The sequence below is a fragment of the Macaca nemestrina genome, chromosome 18, assembly GCF_043159975.1.
Source record: "Macaca nemestrina isolate mMacNem1 chromosome 18, mMacNem.hap1, whole genome shotgun sequence".
Taxonomy (NCBI): Eukaryota; Metazoa; Chordata; class Mammalia; order Primates; family Cercopithecidae; genus Macaca; species Macaca nemestrina.
This window is the reverse complement of record NC_092142.1, coordinates 53,439,495-53,449,420: the sequence shown is the minus strand read 5'-3', so window position 1 is coordinate 53,449,420 and position 9,926 is coordinate 53,439,495. Positions and strand designations below refer to the sequence as shown.

The window sequence follows — 9,926 nt, the reverse complement described above, 5'->3', positions numbered from 1 at the left end:
TCACTGCAACCACCACCTCCAGGGTTCAAGCGATTCTCCTGCCTCAGCCTCCCGAGTAGCTGGGATTACAGGCACCTGCCACCACGCTCAGCTAGTTTTTGTATTTTTAGTAGAGACAGGGTTTCACGATGTTGGCAAATTCCTGACCTCAGGTAATCTGCCCTCGGCCTCCCAAAGTGCTGAGATTACAGATCTGAGCCACAGCGCCCGGCCTCCTATGCTGTTTTCAGTGATATTATTGAAAAGCAGCTCTAGTAAGCATTGTGGCAGTGGTGGTGGTTCTTGTATGGCAGCTACTATTCATCGACTATTTACAATGCTTGGTGTTGTGCTAAACTGGAGTCATATTGAGTGGGTCTGAACTTGTCTACTGTGCTAAGATCACATTCTCCTCTTAAGGAGTGCTGTCATTCATTTTGTCATCAACTTTTCTCGAGAAGAATCGCCAGCCATGAAGAAATAGGAAGATAGAGATCGGGGGAAGTTGAGATTCAGAAGCTCTAAGCAAAGGCAATGGGTACGATCTAGTCCCTTGCCTCTAAAGCAAATATCAGGGTGGCCCTCGAAGGCTGAGCCGGTTGCAAATGCATGGTCACTATCTCATTTAATCAACACAGGAACCCTATAGGGAGTCACTATAATTATTCCCACTTGTAGATGAAAAAACTGAAACTCAGAAAGGTGAGGAAAATTGCCCAAGTTCACACAACTAGCAAGTGGCAAAGCCAAAACACAGAATGTAGTCTCAATGACACCAGAGGCTCTATGTTCAATGATTTCTCAAATCCCACTTATTTGGGAGATGTAAATAAAAAATCAATCAATCAATCAATATCAATAAGAAAATATTTATGAGGCATCAAGTCTTTTTTTTTTTTTTTTTTTTTTTTTTTTGAGGCAGGGTCTTATTCCATCACCTGGGCTGGAGTGCAGCAGCTTAATCATGGCCCACTGCAGGCTCGACCTCTCAGGGTTAAAGTGATCCTCCCATCTCAACCTCCCCAGTAGCTGCGACTACAGGCACATACCACTATGCTCAGCTAATTTGTAGAGACGAGGTCTTATCATGTTGCCCAAGCTGGGGCACCAAGTCTTTTTAAGATCCCTAAACAAATCGGGATTTATTTAATGATTTTAAGAAGGCTCAGCCTGTTCAAATTTGTACCTTTACCATGTCAGACACTAACAATTCTTACCATTGTGCTTCTACCATTGAAACTTGGCTACTTATTGAGAAGGCCAGGTAGAACCTATGAGAGAGGAAAGGAGAAATTCTGACTTTTTCAATGGGAGAAAGAAAAAAAAAAAAGGTAGATCAAGTTCACCATTTTCTCGTAAGCCCCAAATAATAAAATGCAAATCTCGGAACTGGTTAAGGTCAGCTGGCAGTGAACAAAATGATCACTCTGCTGACATCACAATGATTATTCTTTTGCATAGCTGATGAGCCTACCTGGTATACAGGGCTGTTGAGAACGTGTCAATTAGCTCAGATACTACTGACTTGACAAGAAACCCTTATCATAAGCAGGATGACAAGGTATATTCAAGAAGGTGCTGAGAGAGAAGTTTTTCCATCAGCCTCATCTGAATGAGACATACTTCCCCAAAGAAATGCTTACTTTTCAGCATGTCAGCCTCCATCTCAACAGACGAAGAGGCAAAAGCTGGAGTCATAGTCAGTGGATGTGAAATTGTCTACTGTGCTAGAATCGTGTTCTCCTCTTAAGGAGTGCTGTCATTCAGTCTGTCATCGACTTTTCTCAAGAAGAATCGCCAGCCGTGGAGAAATAGGAAGATAGAGATCAGGGAAAGTTGAGATTCAGAAGCTCTAAGCAAAGGCAATGGGTAAGATCTAGTCCCTTGCCTCTAGAGCACATGTCAGGATGGCTCTGAGGCTGAGCCAGTTGCAAATGCATGGTCAAGTACCCAAAGGGTTGAAAGGCAAAAAGGAGACCAGTGGCCTCTTCAAATGGTGCTAAGGAAAATATGCACAAGAGCTCGTGCTGACAATGTCGCCTAGGCTTCAGAGACTACAAGGGAGAAAAGCAGGTTGCACACTCGGAAGAAGGTTCTGGAAGCAACTCTTGTCCCGGGCAATAGTGTTGGCATGGGGATGGTCTCCTAGAATGATCTGGTACAATCCAGAGTATGAGTGAAACTTTGCACTGGTGACAGGGAAGGCAACAAGGTTCTGGATGGCTCGTAGGAAAACACCCTTAAGTGAGTCCAAAAATATATATTTTTATTTGTTTCTTATTATTGAGGGTCTTTTTGTCCAGCTATCATGATTTTGTGTGAAGGCCCTTCTTACTCTAGGGTGAAAAGCCACTGCCCCAGCCTGGACCCCTACCCGGCCTTTTGAACAATGCCAACCTTAATGCTTCCAGTTCTTGTCACCTCCAATAATCAAAAGAGAAGGCTTTGGCCAAGCCACCTTCCACTCCAGGTTGGCCATTGACTGCCATGGTCGTGAGTGTTATGGGTACCATGGGCCACCAGGACCAAGAGTGTTCAAAGTCGCTTCTGTTATCCTCTGCTTAGGTCAAGCAAAGGAACTCTTGTGAGTAATTCATAAAGTGCGTATACTCGAAGGTATTGCACAATCTCATTACCATTAATTTTTGCATATTTAACTACAGTTTTTAATTAGATGGTATTTTATTATTCATGCACATAATTTGAGTCCAAGTCAGGCTGCTCTCTTGGAAGAAAGAAAAAAAAGTGTGGGGGTGGATTCTTCTCAATAGAAAGTTGGTGTTGCCGTTCCTTCTTCACTGGTGAGCGTGGCAGCCTCTAAGTCTATAATGGTTCTCTTTTAATTTTGCTAATAGCTATCATGTTATGTACCTTTATAAATTTGTTAAATCCAGAGTGCTGGGAGTTGTCTCTGTATGCGGTAACTGTAAATAGTTTGTTCTGTTTGGTTTGCACATACAAACTGTTTGCTCAGGCTCCTTGATGTATTATTAAAATGGGTAATGGGCCCCTGGGAAACCATCTAGTTATATGCCTTCATTTGCAGAATAAACCATGCGTTGTTTTCATCTTTACTCATGATTGTTAATGGCACTGATGATGAGATGGGTGGATTTTTTTTCTCCACTGCCTTTATCAGCACTGTTTTATTATGCAGGCAAAATGGCCAGGCTGCTGATTTTGTCTAAGGTTTTCAATTAGTCATTTGACTGCACACATCTGTGCTGGCATCCACCCAAAGCTGGACTGCAGCTATTACCGGTTTACACCTGCTGAACCATGGCCATAAACGCGGATGGGAATAAACCTAAATTGGCCTTTTAGATATGGTTGAAAAGTTGTAATGTTGCAGTGTTTTATAGCAGTGTCAAGAAGGTGTGAACTTTTCCGCCTTAAGGCCTAAGAACCTGCCATGATATTCCACTTCACTCAAATAACTCACTTATAGCTTGGTTATTAATATTTGTTTACCATTTTGCAGCCCCGATGACTTAATCGGCTGACGTTAAGTAGATAAGATTATATTTGTACTGCAGCAGGGAATGGTCGAGGTTTAATTGTGTTGGTAAACAGAGCACAGTGGCTGCCTTGGAATCTCTGCAGATGTCTCAGAATTATTCAGCAGCAATTTGGAACGTGACTCCTACATCTTTCACTGAAACGAAAATGGCTTCATGACAGGGCAGAAGCCTTGGTGCTGGAACTGCAGGTGCAGTATTACCTTAATACCCTAAAGAATCTGTCATTTATCCTGGAGGAAAAAGACTGGGCAAATTTCTGCAAGATGAACTGCAATCTCCTCCATGCCAGGTGCTCGTGTTTTCCGAGAGACATTGCTCATTGCTAAACATCAAGAAATCCCCTTTGCTAGTCCTCAGGAACCCCAAGAGGCAGTAGGCAAGGCTGCAAGTAGCCAGGTCACTGAGAAAGAACTCACATTTGGATAGTGGAATTCAGGGATGTTTTCGGAAGCAGCAAGATTTCTGTTGGATCCAAGGGATTCACGGAGGACTGGAAAAAAAAACATTTCTCTCACTGTGGGAAAATCCTGAACAACATTTCAGACTCTCAGGATGACAAAAGATATTGGCATCGCAGCCAGAATGGAGGTGTTTGCCACGACAGCATCTCTGCCTCCAAGGGATTAAGCTTTTGTTAGTTTCACCATAGTCATGTGAAGATATATGACCACCATATTCACCCCTCATAAACATCAGTGCCTCCATGTTGAACCCTTAAAATCTCTTTTTTGTAGAATGGCTTCCCATGTCCCCTTGTTTACATGCCACCACTGATTATTTTCTTACTCTAGTTTGTGAGTAAGGATCAAATCTTTGCCTGGGTTCATAACAGCCTAGTTCATTTCTCTGAACTTTATTCTCTGTCATTGTTTGCTTGTTGTTACTTTTTCAATTACTGTCTGAGATGCATCCAAGCCATAGTTCATCATCCTCATCATCATCATCACCATCACCTTATCCCATCTCACATTTATTGAGACTATTTAGCAATACTATGCAGCAAACACCATGAAACATACACCATTCTAGGAGATTTGCTTGCCCTGATACCTTTAAACTTTATAACAATAGTTATGATACCTATGAACAAGATATTAATATTGTCACTTCTAATTTGTAGATGAGGGAACTAAGGCACAAAGAGGCCTAGAAAATTGCCTATGATCACACTGTGAGCAAAAGAATGAGCCACGATTCATGGCAGGCAATGGAAGCCAGAACTCATGTTTCTGACCAGTAGGCGACAAAGTCTCTTAGAGTTAGAGTTTCTCAAGCCATGGGTTTGTCACAGCATGCTGAGATCTGGCTAGAAGTGTTCCATGGATTGAAACCTTCTTTTTTAACCATCCCTCTTTATTGGTGGATATTTAGGTTGTTTCCAGTCTTTTCAATATTTTAATAAGTATGCTTTTACCCATCTCTGTGGGCACATGCAGTCATATTTAAACGTGATTTTGCACAATCACAGGGCGCACACACACGTGAAATTTTTCTAGGTATTGCCAAATTGCCCTCTGAGATTACTGAACAAATTTATATGGCATATGGGAATAACTCTTTCCCCACTTCTTTGACAACATTTTGGTACCACCAAGTTCTTTAAGCTTTGCCAATCCAAATGCACTTTTCAAAGTTAAGATTTTCAGCTGTTTGCAAAATTAAACCCTTGAACTTGCCATTGTGAAGTTAAGCCTTTCCCTCAGTCCCACATTCTCACTCCTACCTCAGCACTCAAGAAAATAAAGATGCCCTAGGTCCTTTAAAATATAAGTCAAGAGCTGGGTGCGTTGGCTCATGCCTATAATCCCACCACTTTGGGAGGCTGAGGCTGGAGGACTGCTTGAGCCCAGGAGCTCGAGACAAACCTGAGCAGCATAGCAAGATCCTGTATCTACATATTTTTTAAAAAAAAAATTAGCTGGGTATGGTGGAACATGCCTGTGACCCCAGCTACTTGGGAAGCTGAGGCGAGAGAATTGCTTGAGCCCAGGAGTTCACGTTACAGTGACCTATGATTTATTGCACCACTGCACTCCAGCCTAGTTGACACAGCAAGACCCTGTTTCTTAGTTAAAAAAAAACAAAAAACAAAAAAAAACAAGCCCAAACAACGATTCTTTTCTCCTTTGGTTGTATAGATCCACTTCCAGAATAACTAGTTTTATAACAGCATTTTGCAGCCTCAAAACTGCAGCAATAGCACATTGAGTTGCGAAGCAGTATAATGGATAAGTGTGAAAGCTCTGAAGTTAGACTGTCTGAGTTCGAAAAGCAGGCTCACCTTTTTAGCTTCAAGGCCTTGGTAACTAATCCTGACTACATCTCAATGTCCTTACCTGTAAAATGGGACTACTCGTATAACATCAGTCTCATAAAGTTGCTGCAAAGACTAATGATTAAATTAAGTGGGCATAACACTTAGTGCCTGCCTTATAATAAGTGTCTTGTACATTTTGTTCACTATAAACTTTACAACAACTGGACCTATAGGTTAGTGAATATGTTTCTGCCTCTTGCTTTAGATTTTTTGCAAAAGCACCTTTTAAAGATTGTAGTGTCTGAAATAGCAGGAACCATTACAGCTGCTGAGCCCAGTCTTTTTCAATAACTTGAGTGCAAGGGTCATTCCAATCCCCAGCACCTACTCAGGGTTTGATACATAGCAAGTACTCAGTAAATGATAGCCAGATAGAGGGACAAACATACATGTCATGTATGGCTCATTGGCCTCAGCAGGCAAACTTTGCATTTGTCCAAGTGCAAATAATCAGTCCCCAGTCTCAATTCACTGGATCAGAATCATTTGGGGGGAGCTCTGGAATCTGCATTTTGAATACTTTCCCTGGTCATTTTTGGCCTTGGGTGTGAGACTGTAGATAATTCCAGCTCTAGAGAAAATTATTTCTAGTACAAGGCATAGTTCCTTACACATAGTATTCAATACATACTGTTGGTTGACTAAATTAATCATCTCAGGTATTAATTATAGGATTTTCACACTCACATGGTCCCAAGAGATGGAGGCTCATCAGACCCTCTCAGCCACAGTTCATACAGTGTGGCTCTCAGAGCCTACATTCTGATGCCACACTGCGCTCCCAAGAGGAGGAGGCAGAGGGCCCCTGTGGTGATGTCTGTTGTACTGCTTCTCCAGGGAGCCTCGGGGCACCTGCTGTCACCCTGGGACCTGCTTTCATCCTGAAAATACCTGGGACCTCCAAATTTCACAGACACCATTAAGCATGCTAGACAGAAAATAGTCTACAGTCCAAGGTCAAGCTCACCTCAGCAGCCACCCTATCACTCTACTTGGCCTCATCAGACCTCTGAAGCTTGCAGGCTATGGCCTGCCTGGGGCTCAGGATCCGGTGGCTCCTCCTGCCTTTCTGAAGTCCCATCTGTGACAGTCACTTTCTCCCTGGACTGCAGGGCTCCCGGTCCCTTGCTTGATTTTCACCATCCCTTTAATCCTTCTCTTCCCGCTGTCATGTCCCACCTGCACTCACTCCCACCTCCCTCCAGACCCAGCCCTAGCTGGGGAGTATTGAGCTCCCAAGAACTGAGTGTCAGTGTAGGTCATTGTAGTAAAAGCACTCAATACATATTTGGGGATGGAAGGTAAGGTTGCTAAGCTATATTCATGTTTTAATCACAGTTTTGCTTTATATTTTCATTTTATTGATTTATTGATTTTTTTAGAGACAGGATTTTTCTCTCTGGTCTAGGCTGGAGTGCAGTGGTGCCATCATCCCTCATTGCAGCCTTGAACTCCTGGGCTCAAGCAATCCTCCCGCCTCAGCCTCTTGAGTAGCTGGGATTACAGGTGTGTGCCATCATGCCCAGCTAATTTTTACATTTATCTTTATTTTTGTAGAAATAGGGGAGTCTCACTATGTTACCCAAGCTGGTCTCAAACTCCTGGCCTCAAGGAACCCCCCTGCCTTAATCTTCCAAAGTGCTGGGACTACAGGTGTGAGCCACTGCGCCTGGCTGGTTTTGTTTTATAAACATTATTTCCATGGTTGGAAAAAGCAGTCATCTCTTGAAGCTACTTTTAAAATATTGAGGATTTCTGGACTGTGTTCAAATGAATATCAAATGGCTGTTTGCCATGATAGCTGATGCTTGAAGAACCCTTTTTTGAGCTTTGTGTGCATGTTAATTCACTGCATCTTCATGACAGCCTTGCAGGCTGATGTTAATACCATATCCATTCTACAGATGAGGAAACTAAGCCAGAGAATGATGAAATAAGTTGTTTAGGTTTAAATAGCTCATAGAGGCAGAGTCTAGATTTGAACCCGGGACATATGGCATCACACACTACAGTTATGGAAGGCGCTGACGATTGGCTCACTCACATGCTCTTCATTCCCTTCTTTACAAGGTAAATGCACCTTAATCAGCAGACACAGAAACAGGGATGTTCTTGCTGGAAGGGAGGTCAGACCGGTTGGACTGGCCAGGGTTGACAAATTCCCTGGCCAGTCCCCACACTGCTGGCTGGTGACGGCAGGGGACATTGTGGAGAGGTAATTTCAGGCTTCCTCCAGGCTTGATCTGTGCCTCGGCTCCTCACAAGGCCTCCAACACTGAGATGCCCCAAATTGGCTGCGCACGCCTGGGTCCAGCGAGCCTCCTTCCCTCCGTGTGGTAGTGGGAATGTACATGTACATCCCCAGCAGATGAAAGCCAGGGGTCCAACAAAGGGAAAATGAAATTTCCCTTGAGCTATTTGCCCTGGCTGACTAACCCGAACCTTCCTTCTCAGGATGAAGAACAGCTCTGATGTTCTGATGTTGAAAGCATCAAAGGCTGATCCCCTCAGCTGAGCAGTGACACACAGTCGCTCGGCAGCCAGGCCTCGGGAGCTCCCACCCCCACCATCCAAAGCCCAGACCCTCTGAATCGACCCTGCGTTCTTAGTGGCCAACATTCCACTCGCTAGACAGTGGCTACCTGGGATATTCCTTAACTTGCATTTATCCCTCTTCCTCCCCGCCTGTCTATGAAGCCACCCTCTTACCCCTACACCTCTGACAGGGACACAGACTTGGCCTTTCCTAAGCCCCTGTCTGCGCCAGCTGCAAAGTTCAAAGCCTGTGGAAGGAGAGTCTCGAGAAATACACATCACATCCGTTTCCAGAAGGCTGGAAAACATGATTTCCAGAAAATATTTTTTTCAGCAGCTTTATCTTTTTTTTTTTATTATTGCAAAAGTGATCTGTGTTCACTGTTGACATTTCAATAACTCAGAAGAATACAAAGGAGAAAGTAGAGATTGCTACAGAACCACTCATGGAGAGATTCTCTCAGTTAATATTCTGCTGGTGAACGTATGCCTAGATACTCAAGTAGCTTAACACTCCACCTCACTTGGACCCCACTCTGAATGTGGCCCTGTCACCTGCTCTCCCCTCTCGAGGGGGATCATGGCCACCTTTCCCACTTAGAGACTTCTTAAAGCATCTCTCTGAATTAAACATAAATTCTGAACCTTTTCCAAATGCTTCCCTTAAAACACAAGAGCTACACACAGGTGACAGTACAGTGTTTGATTCAAACTCTGCTTTTAAGCTAAATTGAACACTAAAAAGATGGCTGGGAACCAACTTCGGACAACCACAAGCAGCTTTGGGAGATAAGAACCTCTCTTTGCGATTTGGATAAAGCAAAAGCATGATCTCTCTGCCTCCTTTGCTTTTAGAAATTAATAGAGCTTTTCCAACAGACTGCCCCCCGCCACTAATAGTGAACAGTCAAATCACGGCTTTTATTCCCAGCTCACTACGTCAAGTAAATAGAAGCTTACAGGATAGACCAGGGAACGATAAGCAATTCTCACTGCAGCGAATTCTTAATATATAAATTCATCTAGCAGCGGTTTAGTATCTACTGGCAAAACCAGAAACAATGGGGAACAGGCAGGCCTGGCTCTGACGAGGTCAACCATCAAGGTTATCTATATTCAATTACTGGTATCTACAAACTTGCATAGCTGTCAGCTGGTCAGGGCCCAAATGAAAACTCACCATGCACTCAGAAAGCAAATATAGTTTCCGAGGAGAGCCTCAAATTAGCTCTGTGAATGACTTGGCTTCAAATGCACACACAAGCCATCAGCCTTTGGGGACGTTTCTGCCGGCAGTGCCTCAATGTCTAAATTTGGGCATCATCTTATAAATCTCTGTTCCTGAAGTAGGAAAGGACTGGAATTGCTCCTTAACCCTTGGCGACGATAAATTATATCACTTAACAATAGATAAACTTAAGACACTTTTCCTGTACTGCGGACCTATTGTGAGGTAACTGCTAATCTCTGGCATCTCTTCTCTCTGGTCGGCACCACTAAAGACCTGTCGGTGGTGAAGAGACACAATAATTTGTTTTCTAACTCCTCCTCCGGAACCATATATCATGTGTGGA

The 9,926-nt window shown here is 43.5% G+C and overlaps 1 long non-coding RNA gene across 2 annotated transcripts; it reads left to right on the top strand.

The window, feature by feature from the left end:
* Window positions 1–1,459: 1,459 nt before the first annotated feature.
* On the top strand, window positions 1,460–9,547 carry LOC139359881 (uncharacterized). Of its 2 annotated transcripts, none has more exons than XR_011616473.1 (4): window positions 1,460–2,223; window positions 7,226–7,323; window positions 7,888–8,032; window positions 8,272–9,547. It is a non-coding gene; the product is annotated as an uncharacterized lncRNA (long non-coding RNA). The 2 variants fall into 2 exon arrangements; XR_011616472.1 differs by having other exon boundaries at window positions 7,200–7,323.
* Window positions 9,548–9,926: the final 379 nt, after the last annotated feature.